Source organism: Rhinoderma darwinii, chromosome 9, assembly GCF_050947455.1.
Source record: "Rhinoderma darwinii isolate aRhiDar2 chromosome 9, aRhiDar2.hap1, whole genome shotgun sequence".
Classification (NCBI taxonomy): domain Eukaryota; kingdom Metazoa; phylum Chordata; class Amphibia; order Anura; family Rhinodermatidae; genus Rhinoderma; species Rhinoderma darwinii.
In genome coordinates this window covers 10,175,082-10,188,433 of record NC_134695.1, presented here as the reverse complement: position 1 = coordinate 10,188,433, position 13,352 = coordinate 10,175,082, and the positions used below count along the sequence as shown (strand labels likewise).

General features: G+C 40.2%; 1 protein-coding gene across 3 annotated transcripts in view; it reads left to right on the top strand.

Annotated features, from left to right (window-relative positions):
* The window catches only part of MACROD1 (mono-ADP ribosylhydrolase 1), a 1,001,762-nt gene that overhangs the window by 18,512 nt on the left and 969,898 nt on the right, over window positions 1–13,352 (top strand). The window lies entirely within an intron of this gene.

Sequence of the window (13,352 nt, the reverse complement as noted above, 5' to 3'; positions counted from 1 at the left end):
ATTTCATATTTTGCCTCTTTGATCGCCGAGTCTGTAATATTTCTGCTGTACTATGAATTGTTTTGTATCTTGTGAGATTTCTGTTTGATAAATATTGTTTTCTGCTTTTTATGGACTGTAGTAACATAAAAGGTTTCTGAAGTGGCACTGAAGCTTCTGGATTATCATTTCAGTATTTCTCTTGATAATATACTTGTCTACGTTTTATAGATGGTCAGTATTGGATTTAATGGCTATAGTCGTCATATTGATTGACATACATGAGACTTCAATGTACTCAAGAGTTTTTAAAATCTATACCGGTTTTATTTATTTGCACATATGCACTTCGTGAACAGATAGAAAGTTAACTGAAAATGTCATTTTTATATTCCCCTGTGGCTTTAATAAATTATAAATACTATGTTATCCATTGCAGTCATTGCTTCAGTATCATTTAGCAATTGAAAGCTTCTTGATCCTAAGAAGCCTGGATTTTTACTTCTGTCACCATCTACAGCAGACCTTTGCATGATTATGTGACAGTGGGATCCTTCCATTCTTCTGTTTCTCAATAGACTCACCATGTGTCATTCTATCTTTGTTAAACTCCACATGTTAAGGTGTTTTAAGTGTATTAAGTAGCTTTTGCTTTATATCTAAAAATTCCTTAAGTAATAAATTAAAGGGATCACCTGCTGATTCATGTTTTCTTAGGTAAGTTTTTGTGGTATAGCACATTTTTAAAGAAAGAAATGTCTGCTCAGCAATATTATACATTGAAAAATAATTCTGAATATTATCATTCATTTTGTGTCAATCTGACATCTTATCCATCCTGCTCTGGGGTCTATCCATCTTAGTATATCGCTAGGATATGTCATCACTTGCTCATCAGTGGAGGGCCAACTGCAGGGACCCTAACAGATCATGAAAACAAAAGAGCTGAGGCTTTCTGAACAACTCTATTCCTGTTAAAGAGAACATTTCACCTGCCCATACATGTGCAGCTGAGAGCACCACGTAATAGGCAGTGCTCCACAAACCCTGGGGCACTTTACATTTTTTTTTCTACCCTCCTTTGTTATTTAGATATCGGCGCCGTTATATTTGGCGCCCGATATTTAAATAACCCCCTGAACGGTCAATGAGGCCTGTGATGGCAAGGGGGTATGTTACTATGGCTGTGACACTCTTGAGAGATCAGTCTTGTCCTAGTCTCCCGAGAGCTAAAGAGTGAGTGAGAGTCGCTCTTGCTGTGACACTGTCCGTAGCTGATTGGATAGTGTCACAGCCATAGTAACTCGCCCCATTGACAGTTCAGGGGGTTATTTAAATATTGGGCGCCAAATAGAACGGCACCGATATCTAAATAACAGAGGAGAGTAGGAAAAAAAATGTAAAGTGCCCCATGGTTTGTGCAGCCCTGCCTATTACATGCTGCACTCAGCTGCACATGTATGGGCAGGTGAAAGGTTCTCTTTAAGACGCTGTTCAAAATACCGCAATTCAGCCACATTCAAGTGAACAAGGCTGAATTGTAGTATCTGCATGGATGGGAGCAGTGTTGTGCAGGCAAATTCAGAAAGTTATATACATATAATAGCAATATGCTTACTTAGGTGGGTAATCCATTCAATGTAGATGTGGTACAGTATGCAGAGGTGGAAATGTCAGCCATTGTAGTGTCAAAATACTTTGCCATTCACAGAATGCCACTGCTCCCAGTACCTCCGATTTCCCAGTTCTACAGGCAACTGAAACACCATTATTATTAAATCCTCAAATATATTTCTCGAGTCTTCTCAACTATACCTTCACCCTCATAACACAGTGATCACACATGAGAAGGTTAAGTCAGGGCCAGGATTAGGGGTAGGCAGAGTAGGCAACCACCCAGGGTACCAATGAAGGTGGGCGCAATTATTATTATTTTTTTATTATTATCTCAAAATAAGACACCATCCCTCCTTTACAATTCTTTGTACAACCAATTGGACTCTGTGTCCAAAATGCTACTAATTTTATAGGTGCCAGGGAAGGATGAGCACCTCCCTTTATTGCATTGGTGAGCGAATGGCAGCTGCTGTTATTCAGGAATAGACTTTCACTTTGTGACTCGGTGAGGAGCTGTAGGAGCGGGGGGGGGGGGGGTAGTAAGGAGCGGATCCATACGCTGCAGGTGTCAAATGTGTATTACAGCACTAACAGAACAGTCAGGATTAGGGATAACTCCGATTCCAGCTGTTAAACGACTTAGATTCTGTGTTCAATAGCGACCGCAGCATCTCAGCTATAGGACGGAAGGGGGGCCCTCTGTCAGCGAAGAGTTTACGAGGAACCCCCAGGTCTGCCATCTTGGTGAGCCTAGTAAGAATTGCATTGTATTATATTGGTAGAGCAGGAGGCAGTTAATTAAATGATTGTCAATCCAGCAGATATTATGCTCACTTTAGGGACCAAGGGTGGGAGTGGCTCCAAGTGAACTCGTTTCAGCCCTGGGTTGTGTCATGCGTATTTCTATTTATTTGTTCAAAGTTTTTTGTACTTTTGGACTGATAAAATACCATGCATTTTTATGGAAAATACACCTCTTACAATTTTTTATATAAATACTAATTTCACTAAAAGGAATAGATTTCAAAAGTATTAGAAAATACTTGCATTCCGCATGAAATAACTTTTATAGAGAGTCCTTTCTTACAGGAAGTTTTGTGCCGTTTCTCTGTTATTCCTCCTGGAAATGTAGGAATAGATTGACAGTTTGGTGTTACCATTCACCTTGTCAATTGGGTGTGTCCTCAGACATTCTTAGGCCTTATTCACATGGACGTGTCCGTTTTGCGAGCGCAAAAGGTCCATGTGTCATCAGCGTATGGTGCGCGGCTGCGTGATTTTCGCGCAGCCGGCATCATGATGACACTCTGGTTTTATGTTTTACTACTGCTGCGCGAATCACGCGCGGCACCCGTAAGTGCTTCCGTGTGCCGAGCGCGATTTGCACGCACCCATCGACTTTAATGCGTGCTGCGCAAAACACGGCCAAATATAGGAAACGACGTGCGTTTCACGCAGCGCGCATACGCTGTGTGAAATTCACTGACAGTCTGAACGGCCCCATTCAGTAACATAGGTCCGTGCGACGCCCGTGATTTCCACACGTATTTTATTTAAATGTTATATTTTTATATGCATTTTTTAAACATTCTTTTATTTCACACATGTTCGACTTGTTAGGATACATTCACATGTACCATTTATTTTCTATTTTATTGAGGTTTTGCTACTGCAGCATTTCAGATGACAAATGTCAGGGCTTGTCCACATGTAACTGAATTGCTGCAGAAAATTTCTGCAGTGTTTCCGCAAAAACCAGCAGGATTGCCGCTGCGGAAATACTGCACCGTTACCTGTGTTTTTTACTGCAGAAAATGGTGCAGATTTTGCTGTGTTTTTCACAATCCTCGGAGACGGTGAGATCTCCTCTGAAAAACGCAGCAATTTAGTCCATTTTCCGCAGCAGGAATTGACATGCTGCAGTACGAAAAATACGCACCACAGGTCAATTTCTGTTTGGAATTTGTGGATGAGATTTGTTATATCTCACCCGCTTTGCTGCTACTGTATTCTGCTGCGTATTTTCCATCCGCAATTCCCGACTGAACATACGCAGCAATTCCGCTACGTGTGGAAAAGCTCTTGGATTGAAGTGCCATTTTTACAAAATCCTGTGCACAAAATTCAGTTAAACATATTTTTGCAACCCAGCCCTTGTGGTTTTTTTATTGAGTGTTTTTTTCCCAAAATTGTACAGTATATTTGATGCAATAAATAAAATCTAAATTAGCTATTAAAAAATGACATGTATCATATAAAGTGTTACCTAAAATATATGAAGAAATATAGCTGGAGATAGTATGTCATAAAATGTGAGAACACTACTGTGGGGGCCTCCTTGGATCTATTGATACTGAGCATGGCAGTAGCAGGGTTAATGGTATGGGACTGAAAGCGTTGGAGAAAGTATAGATGTTAGAGAGGGAATAGCAGTGGGGAGAGTGGGATGGGGCGAGCTGAGGGACAGATTAGGGAGAGTGTCGTTAGCCAGCTGTCAGGAGATAAATTGCATCTATCACGCTGCGCCACTGACATCCATTACGGCTGGGGACAGATCTTCATGTGGCGCCACCTCCCTTGGGACTGTCATTGTAGGATTCTTCTGCTATATAAGTAATGGTTTTTATACCTCTCAACTATATCTCTCCATTACATACTATAGGATCAACTTCCTGTGCATTTCCTATTAGCAGCTTCCTGGATGCAGAAATGTTAGTTCCTAGGTCCAATGATGTAGGCAAGCAAGTTCTGTACAGAGGAATAGAGATCAGCCATGTTCAGAAGTAATATCAGAAGGGTGGTAGCCATGGTCAGCGGTTGAGCAGGGATTCAGTTAGTGAGGTTTACTGTGGCATTTTTTTTTCAGTTGCAGAAAAATGCAGTCTGTTCAAGGCCTAACTGTTTCTGTGCATCTGGACATAATCCTGGAAACAAGAAGGAAAATATCCATTGTTTACTTTGCTTGCCTAAATTAAGGAAACTGGACAAAAAAAATAAAATTCCTGACTAAATTTCCTTATTTATTTAGAAACCCTTTTCCAATGCAAAAAATACTGTAGCCTTGTACCACTTTAAAAACAATCAGCAGCAGTACCAGATATGGCCAGCAGATGGAGTGGTGTATTCTGGGGAACTGCAATTCTCAAATGGGCTTATGTGCTTAACCTTATTAGTCTATGGACATAACCTAAGGTTACAGTTATCAGCTGAATGTTTCCCAGGGCTCAACACTCTGGACATAAAGATGTGAAAAAATAAAGGATATTAAAGGGAGTAAAGTCCCATGAAAAAAGATGATTATATGTATTTACATAGATTCTAGATTCTACGCAAGGGTTAATATACAAAAAGATATACAGATATTTGTGAATACAGCCCCATACATTGGATATAAAAAGACTACACACCCGTTAAAATGCCAAGTTTTTGCATGTTATAAAATCAGTCCATGATGAAGAATTTCAGAACTTTTTCTACCTTTAATATGACCCATCATCTGTACAATTCCATTGAAAAAAAAACTGAAATCATTTAGGGTGGAAAAAATAAAAATAAAGAACAAAAAAATAATGTGGTTGCATAAATATGCACACCCTTAAACTGATACTTTGTTGAATTACCATTTGACTTTATGACAGCATTCAGTATTTTTGGGTAGAAGTCTATCACATGGCACATCTTCACTTGGCAATTGTTGCCCACTTTTTCTTGCAAAAGCGCTCTAAATCTGTCAGATTGCGAGGGCATCTGCTGTCTACAGCCCTGTTCAGGTCACCCCATAAATTTTCAATGAGATTCAGGTCTGGCCTCTGGCCGGGCCATTCCAAAACTTTGATGTTCTGGTGATTGATTTGGAGGTATGCTTTGGGTCGTTGTCGTGCTGAAAGGTGAAATTCCTTCTTAATCTTCAGCTTTTTAGCAGAGGTTTTGTGCCAATGTTGCCTGATATTTGGAACTGTTCATAATTCCGTCTACCTTGACTAAAGCCCCAGTTCCAGCTGCAGAAACACAGACCCAAAGCATAATGCTGCCCCAACCATGCTTCACTGTGGGTATGGTGTTCTTTTGTTGATGTGAAGTGTGTTGGCTTTGCGCCAAACATACCCTTTGGAATTTTGGCCAAAAAGTTCAATATTGATCTCATCAGACCATGACACGTTTTCCCACATAGTTTTGGCAGACTTCATGTAGGTCTTTGTACAGCATAGCCGGGCTTGGATGTTTTTGTTTGTTAGAAAAGACTTCTGTCTTGCCACCCTACCCCACAGCCCAGACATATGAAGAAAACTGGAGATTGTTGTCACATGCACTACACAATCCGTACCAGCCAGAAAGTTCTGCAGCTCCTTTAATGTTTCTGCAGGCCTCTTGGTAGCCTCCCAGACCAATTTTTGTCTTGTTTTGAGGGACGTCCAGTTCTTGGTAATGTCACTGTTGTGCCAAATGTAATCCACTTCTTGATGACTGTCTTCACTGTGTTCCATGGTATATCTAATGCCTTGGAAATTCTTTGGTACCCTTCTCCTGACTGATGCCTTTCAACAAACAGATCCCTTTGATGTGTTGTAAGGTCTTTACGGACGATGGCTTTTGCTGTCCCATGCAACAAAGAAAATGTCATGAAAATCCTAATGGAACAGCTGAACTTTATATGGGGTTACTCACAATCACTTTAAATAATGGCAGCTGTGTACGGACTACCACTTAACATGAGTTTAAATGTGATTGGCTAATTCTGAACACAAGCACATCCGGAATTATAAGAGGGTGTTCACACTTATGCAACCACATTTTTTTTTGGTTTTTATTTTTCCCCTCTAAATCATTTCAGTTTGTTTATCAATGGAATTGTACAGATTATGGGTCACATTAAAGGTGGAAAAAGTTCTGAAATTATCCATCTTGTACTGACTTTGTAACATCACAAAAACTGGCATTTTAACAGAGGTGTGTATGCTTTTTATATCCAGTATGTATGTATGTATGCATGTATGTATATGTATATGTATGTATATATATATATATATATATATATATATATATATATATACACACTTCTCCATAACATAGATTTTTAACTTCGAGACACTTTAAATGGAGATATTACGTTATTAGCAATTCTATATATATTTATATACTGTATATCTATTATGTGAATATTTCCCTTGGATTTACTGGGGCTGCCCTCTCAGTGCAAATCGTGTACTGTGTGAATGGAAAGAAGAGAGGGGTTTTAATGCCATAACACGTTTGCATTTCTCATGCACAGAATAGAGGCTGCCATTGAGGTCATTATTCTACTGGGGAGGAGGGGGGCTGCGGGGATATTGTATTCCCCCAGATTCCCTTCTTGTAAAGTGAACAAATCAGTAGATATAATAATGGATTTGGGGATTTGATGATAATTCAATTCTCTAATATAATGTTTAAAGAAACCTCACTTTATTTACTGCAGCTTTATTATATATTTATGACTTGAAAGGTTCTAGTTCTAATGTCTTATGTATTTTTGCCTTTTAGCTTATTCTCATATGTGCCAAATGGGTCAATGTCTTGTAATATGAATTTCTTTCCAGGGCATAGGGGATATACCTCAGTTTATATACAGAGCAACCAATCACAGGGCTTTTTTCCAGTTAGGCTGTTTTTACACAAGTTTAACATGGGTACATTATAGGACCTGTATTAAGGCCTCAAATCCCAGCCCCAATGACTCAAACTAACAGCAAAAACGTACCAAAAACATGATTACACTACGGGACAGTTGTCCCGCAGCGAGGCAGTGACACCTATCGTCATAGATAACTATGATGCTAGGAGCCCGACTCCCTGCAGTGTGTTCGGTCCGGGAAATGCGGCCGACGTACGGACCGTATATCATGGACTGAACACGCTCGTGTTTGGGGCTCTATAGACTGATGTTTTGCTACAGCCAGTATATAAATAGCAGCCTGCATTCTGCTGTTGGATTTCTGGAAGACGGTTCTCCATATTCCCCTCCAAATATAAAAACATACTGATGGTGAATTAGCTTCCTATGAAATCGGCTCCAGTGTGTATTTGTAAAGTGTCATGTACACGACCGTAGTTTTGCGGCCGTATACTATCCACAATTGTAATCTCTGGGCCAAACTACACAGCTGTGGTTTCCACGGTCTGTGCATTGCATGGAGCCCAGACCGCAAAAAAAAATAGGACATGTCATTATACGTTCCACAATTGCAGTCCCGGCTCATTAAAAATAATGCACATCTTGTGTGTGCACGGTCTGTGATTGCGGACAACCTTTGGATGGGACTCCGTGGCCCATCCATTCCGTAATCACGGACCGTAGACACCGCTATGGCCAAGTGCAGGAGGCCTAAGAGATAAGGAAATTAGAATATGAAACCCATTGAGGAACCTGGACTGATGTGTGTGATGACAATCTCTGTACAACCCTGCCGAACACATTGGCTCTATATGAGCAATGGGAAATAACAAACACTTTTATAGTATAGCTGATGTTTAGACGTAGAAAAATTATTATCACAGTCCTGCTCTAGAATTGTTTTTCAAGAGATTCATCGTTGTATTAACATCTAAGCTCAGTAGTTTGAAGTTTTTGTCAAAGCATTTAGATATCATTGTGACCCTGAAAAATTTGCAGCATAACGTACAATGGATATAAAAAGTCTACACACCCCTGTTAAAATGCCTGTTTTTGTCATGTTACATAGTCAGTACAAGATGGATAGTTTCAGAACTTTTTCCACCTTTAATGTGACCCATAATCTGTACAATTCCATTGAAAAACAAATTGAAATCCTTTAGAGGGGAAAAATAAAAAACAAATAATCGACAACGACTCAAACATCTATCATACAATTTTAATCTCTTTTTCTCAAGGGGTTATCTCATTGCAGAAGTTGATGGCATATTGTAAGAATATGCTACCAATATTTACTTGCTAGAATAAAGTGGTAGCAACGCTAGAACAGTCTCCTGTCGTATACAACCCTTTTCCGGGTAACCGTCAGGAGACCAAGTGGCTCATTGCTTTCCTAGCGCTGCTACCTTTTTATTCTAATGATTGGCAGGACAAAATGGTAAGACCCCTGCCAATCGAACAATGGTGGCATATCCTAGCGATATGCCACCAAGCTCTGTGATTAGACAACACCTTTTTATTATCCTGTTGAATTTTCGCAACCTATTTGAAATTTGTTCTCGATACAGAAAGACAATGCCTGTTTAAACATTTACTTTAATGCCTGTGCATGGATACTTGACAAACCTCTCAATCATAATAAATGAAGATAAAAAAAAAATGGATATAGTCCATTTAGGCTCAGTATCTAGTCATTTGCTGTAATTTCTTCCTTCCTTCCGCGCTCTCTTTTTTTTTTTTTCTCACAATGCTCAATGTGTATTTTTTTTACATATATATACACTTTAATCCTCTTCCAAGTGAATCAATGCTTTTTTCTCAGAGCTGGAAAGCTCTTAGTTCGGCTTTTAAAGACTGCTCGGTGACAAATTATATTCTGAGCTGGGCATTCATTATCTCAGAGTACTCTGTGCCCTGGCACACCTTGTTTGTTTTAAAAGAACGAATCTCAATTTTCTGCGGGTAGAGGGCAGCATAAAAACTCTGTATGTGCACATTTTATACCCCCCCCACCCCCCACCCATCTCCTCTGCTCTGTTTCCCCAAGCCAGGAAATTAATCTCTAGAGACCATAAATCACCCTGTTTATTAAAAGAATAAAGAGCTTTAACTAACAAGAGGTTTTGTCAGCGCTTCATAAATTTGCTCTCCTGCCTTCCGGATACCCATATGTGCTTAATTCATATGTATAAGTCCAGAGCGTGAATATAATACTTGTCCATTAAATTCTTCTTGACCTGATTAAAGTCATTAGCTGTGAATAATTATCTCCTCTTCATTTCTATGCTGAGCCGATATAATGCAAATGTCCTCATCTTTACCACGGATGAGAAGTGTTTGCAAGGCGATTGGTTTCAAAAGAGTGTTCTCTCTTAATAAATCAAAGCTGGACTCACTCTTACGGTAAAAATTAATGTGTTCTAATAGAAAAAGTAGCATATGTTCTTTTCCTTGCGGAACAGGAGAGCAACATAAAAGAAAATTATGAAAATTTTCTTCGTTTGCTGGCTCTGTTGAAAGCGCAGGTGGAATGACATTTATTTTGACTTGCAAATGATGTGTTTTTATAGAAGACATGGGTTTCTATGGAATCCATTCCGGATGAGTCCAAATTAAATTATAGTTTCTCACCTTGTTATTTTGATTCATTATTATTATGAAACATTGATCAGATAGACCAGCATAGCAGATTAATGGTCTCAATAAATTTAATGTTTCACTACTAAAGCTGGACATAAAAACACAGATAATTTAGCCCTTTCAGGAACAAGGGTCATTCTCCTTTTAGAATGCATTATTCCAAAATACAATTATTTTATTTTTTTTGCAAGATATTTTGTTCTGTTTTATGGCACCAAAATGAAACTGCTATCTTTTTGGTTTGTTGGCATTATATCGGGAAAAATGTACAAAATAGGTTTTCTTTGGTTCATTCACTTCGCATTCTAATGTCTTATGTACACCGCATTCCAAATTATTATGCAAATGTTACTTTTCGCTGATTTTCCTAAATAGTCGATGCAAAAGACAGTCAGTATAATCTTCAAGCCATCAACCGTTGGAGTATAATGCAAATTTTATTGAACAAATCTCCTAATGATAACAGATTTTTTTTTAGAAGTAAAAAACTCAAAATGCGCTTTCAAATTATTATGCACAACAGAGATCAAAACATTTTAAAGGTTGTAAAGAGAACTAAAATGGTAATTTGTTGAATTTGCAGCATCAGGAGGTCATATTTACAGAAATCAAAAGCTCTTTCAATCAAAAAAAACTTAGCAGGCCAAGTTACATGTTAACATAGGACTCCTTCTTTGATATCACCTTCACAATTCTTGCATCCATTGAATTTGTGAGTATTTGGACAGTTTCTGCTTGAATATCTTTGCAGGATGTCAGAATAGCCTCCCAGAGCTTCTGTTTTGATGTGAACTGCCTCCCACCCTCATAGATATTTTGCTTGAGGATGCTCCAAAGGTTCTCAATAGGGTTGAGGTCAGGGGAACATGGGGCCACACCATGAGTTTCTCTCCTTTTATGCCCATAGCAGCCAATGACACAGAGGTATTCTTTGCAGCATGAGATGGTGCATTGTCATGCATGAAGATAATTTTCCTACGGAAGGCACAGTTCTTTTTGTACCACGGAAGAAAGTGGTCAGTCATATAAACTACGTACTTTGCAGAGGACATTTTCACACCGTCAGGGACCCTAATGGGGCCTACCAGCTCTCTCTCCATGATTACAGCCCAAAACATGACTCCGCCACCTCCTTGCTGATGTCGCAGCCTTGTTGGGACATGGTGGCCATTCACCAACCATCCACTACTCCATCCATCTGGACCATCCAGGGTTGCACGGCGCTCATCAGTAAACAACACGGTTTTAAAATTAGTCTTCATGTATTTCTGAGCCCACTGCAACCGTTTCTGCTTGTGAGCATTGTTTAGGGCTGGCCAAATAATAGCTTTATGTACACTTGCAAACCTCTGGAGGATCCTACACCTTGAGGTTCTCGGGACTCCAGAGGCACCAGCGGCTTCAAATACCGGTTTTCTGCTTTGCAATGGCATTTTAGCAGCTGCTCTCCTAATCCTATTAATTTGTCTGGCAGAAACCTTCCTCATTATGCCTTTATCTGAACGAACCCGTCTGTGCTCTGAATCAGCCGCAAATCTTTTCACAGTACGATGATCACGCCTAAGTTTTCTTGAAATATCCAATGTTTTCTTAACTTGTCCAAGGTATTGCACTATTTCACGCTTTTCGGCAGCAGAGAGATCCTTTTTCTTTCCCATATTGCTTGAAACCTGTGGCCTGCTTAATAATGTGGAACGTCCTTCTTAAGTAGTTTTCCTGTGATTGGGCACACCTGGCAAACTACTTATCACAGGTGTCTGAGATTGATTACAATGATCCAAAGAGCCCTAAGACACCATACCATCCATGAGTTTAATTGAAAAACTAATAATTAAATGTTTATGACACTTAAATCCAATGTGCATAATAATTTGGAACACTGTGTTGATATGAGATAGATAGATATTTGAAGAAGAAAAAAGCGTTTTATTACTATAACTGCAGGTCTGGGAGGGGGTCTGGAGAGTCACGGCAGCGCCACTAGTACTTCTCTGATGGCGGCCCTGCACATACACAAACCCAGCGTCGGGCTATCACTTTTAAATTAGTGGGGGCTGATAGCAATGACTTAGCCTCCTGCCCTCACCTCATTACTTACCAGCCGCTCTTTTCTTTTCTTCAGGAGAGAGCATTCGACCACTTCTCCCGCAGACCTTCAGCTTCTCTATGCTCCTTTCTGGCGGCGCGTGCAGCGTCAGAGAGGAGGAGTGTACTAGCAGATGTGCGCCTGTCGTGCCGCACATCTGCTAGGTAAAGTACGCTCCCCTGCCCTTCCCACGTGTCCCCCCCAGCCCTGTCTGTATGTACAAGATGGCGCCCCCATTTTTAGCACAGTGGCACCGCCTGAGGGGGCAGGCTCACCTCGCCTCATGGCAGGTGCGGCCCTGACTGAGACTCCTTTGAAACATTGTGCTCAAAATCTGGATACACGCACCTCACTCTATCCACCATTTACCAGCTCCTGGGATCAGAGGGACAGACTGCCTCATACATTCTGAACTGGGGGAGGGATTTGGGTATCTCCCTAACAAACACAAGTCCAAAAATTATTACGTTCTTGCATGCTCTTATAGGGTCCCCCACATCCTCAGTAAAGTAAGGTGTGCTCATGGTGTTGGCGCTGTGGTGAAGAAGAGAGCTCAATCTCACACATTTTTGGTAGCTGCTCTAGACAGACTATTTTGGGACGAAGTTCAGGAATTTATGTCCACAGTTATGGGTTGGCTTTTTAAAAGGGTAAGCTCAGAATCAACAATTATCACCTATCTACAGTGTAGATGACAATGGTCTGATCGCTGGGGGCCCTACTGATTCGTGAGAACTGGGTCCCAAACCCTGAGGTCCTCCTCACTGCACCCCCGGAAGTGAGTAAGAGCTTACATAAAGCGACAGTCGAGCATGCTCCCGCCGCTCCGTTCCATGTCTATGGGACTGACGGAAACAGACGAGCACCGTTTCGATCATGTAGAATTTGAATCAAGTGACAGCGTGCCGCTCTATTCAAGGTTCTAAGAACCTCATTGCTGTCGCATACCTTTCTCAACGTGTGGTCTGTTAAGTGATGTGTTTTTTTTTTTCCTTCTCTGTTGCTTTTTTTTTTCTTAACTCTCTACATTATTATCCCTTCTCTTTTCTTCACTAGCTACCTCTTCCTCCTTGTACATTGTTACTTAATATTGTACTCCAAAAAAGTATGTCAAGACTGGCAATCTTACAGACATCGGTTGCCCGTTAAGAAAACAGCGTCCCGTTGTCCATTTTGATACAAAAACTGTTCTGTTCTCTTAAGTTCTCTTGGTCTACTATGACAGTTTGTTAAAGATCAGAAACCACTCAGTTTGAGAAATACTGTTTCACAGCACTGTAATTTTGCTTTGTGGATAGTTTAAGCATGTTTGTCATAGTGGTTTTAGTGTCTAGAATCTTCTGGCTAATAGTCGAGAATCCCTATATGTTCATGTTTTAA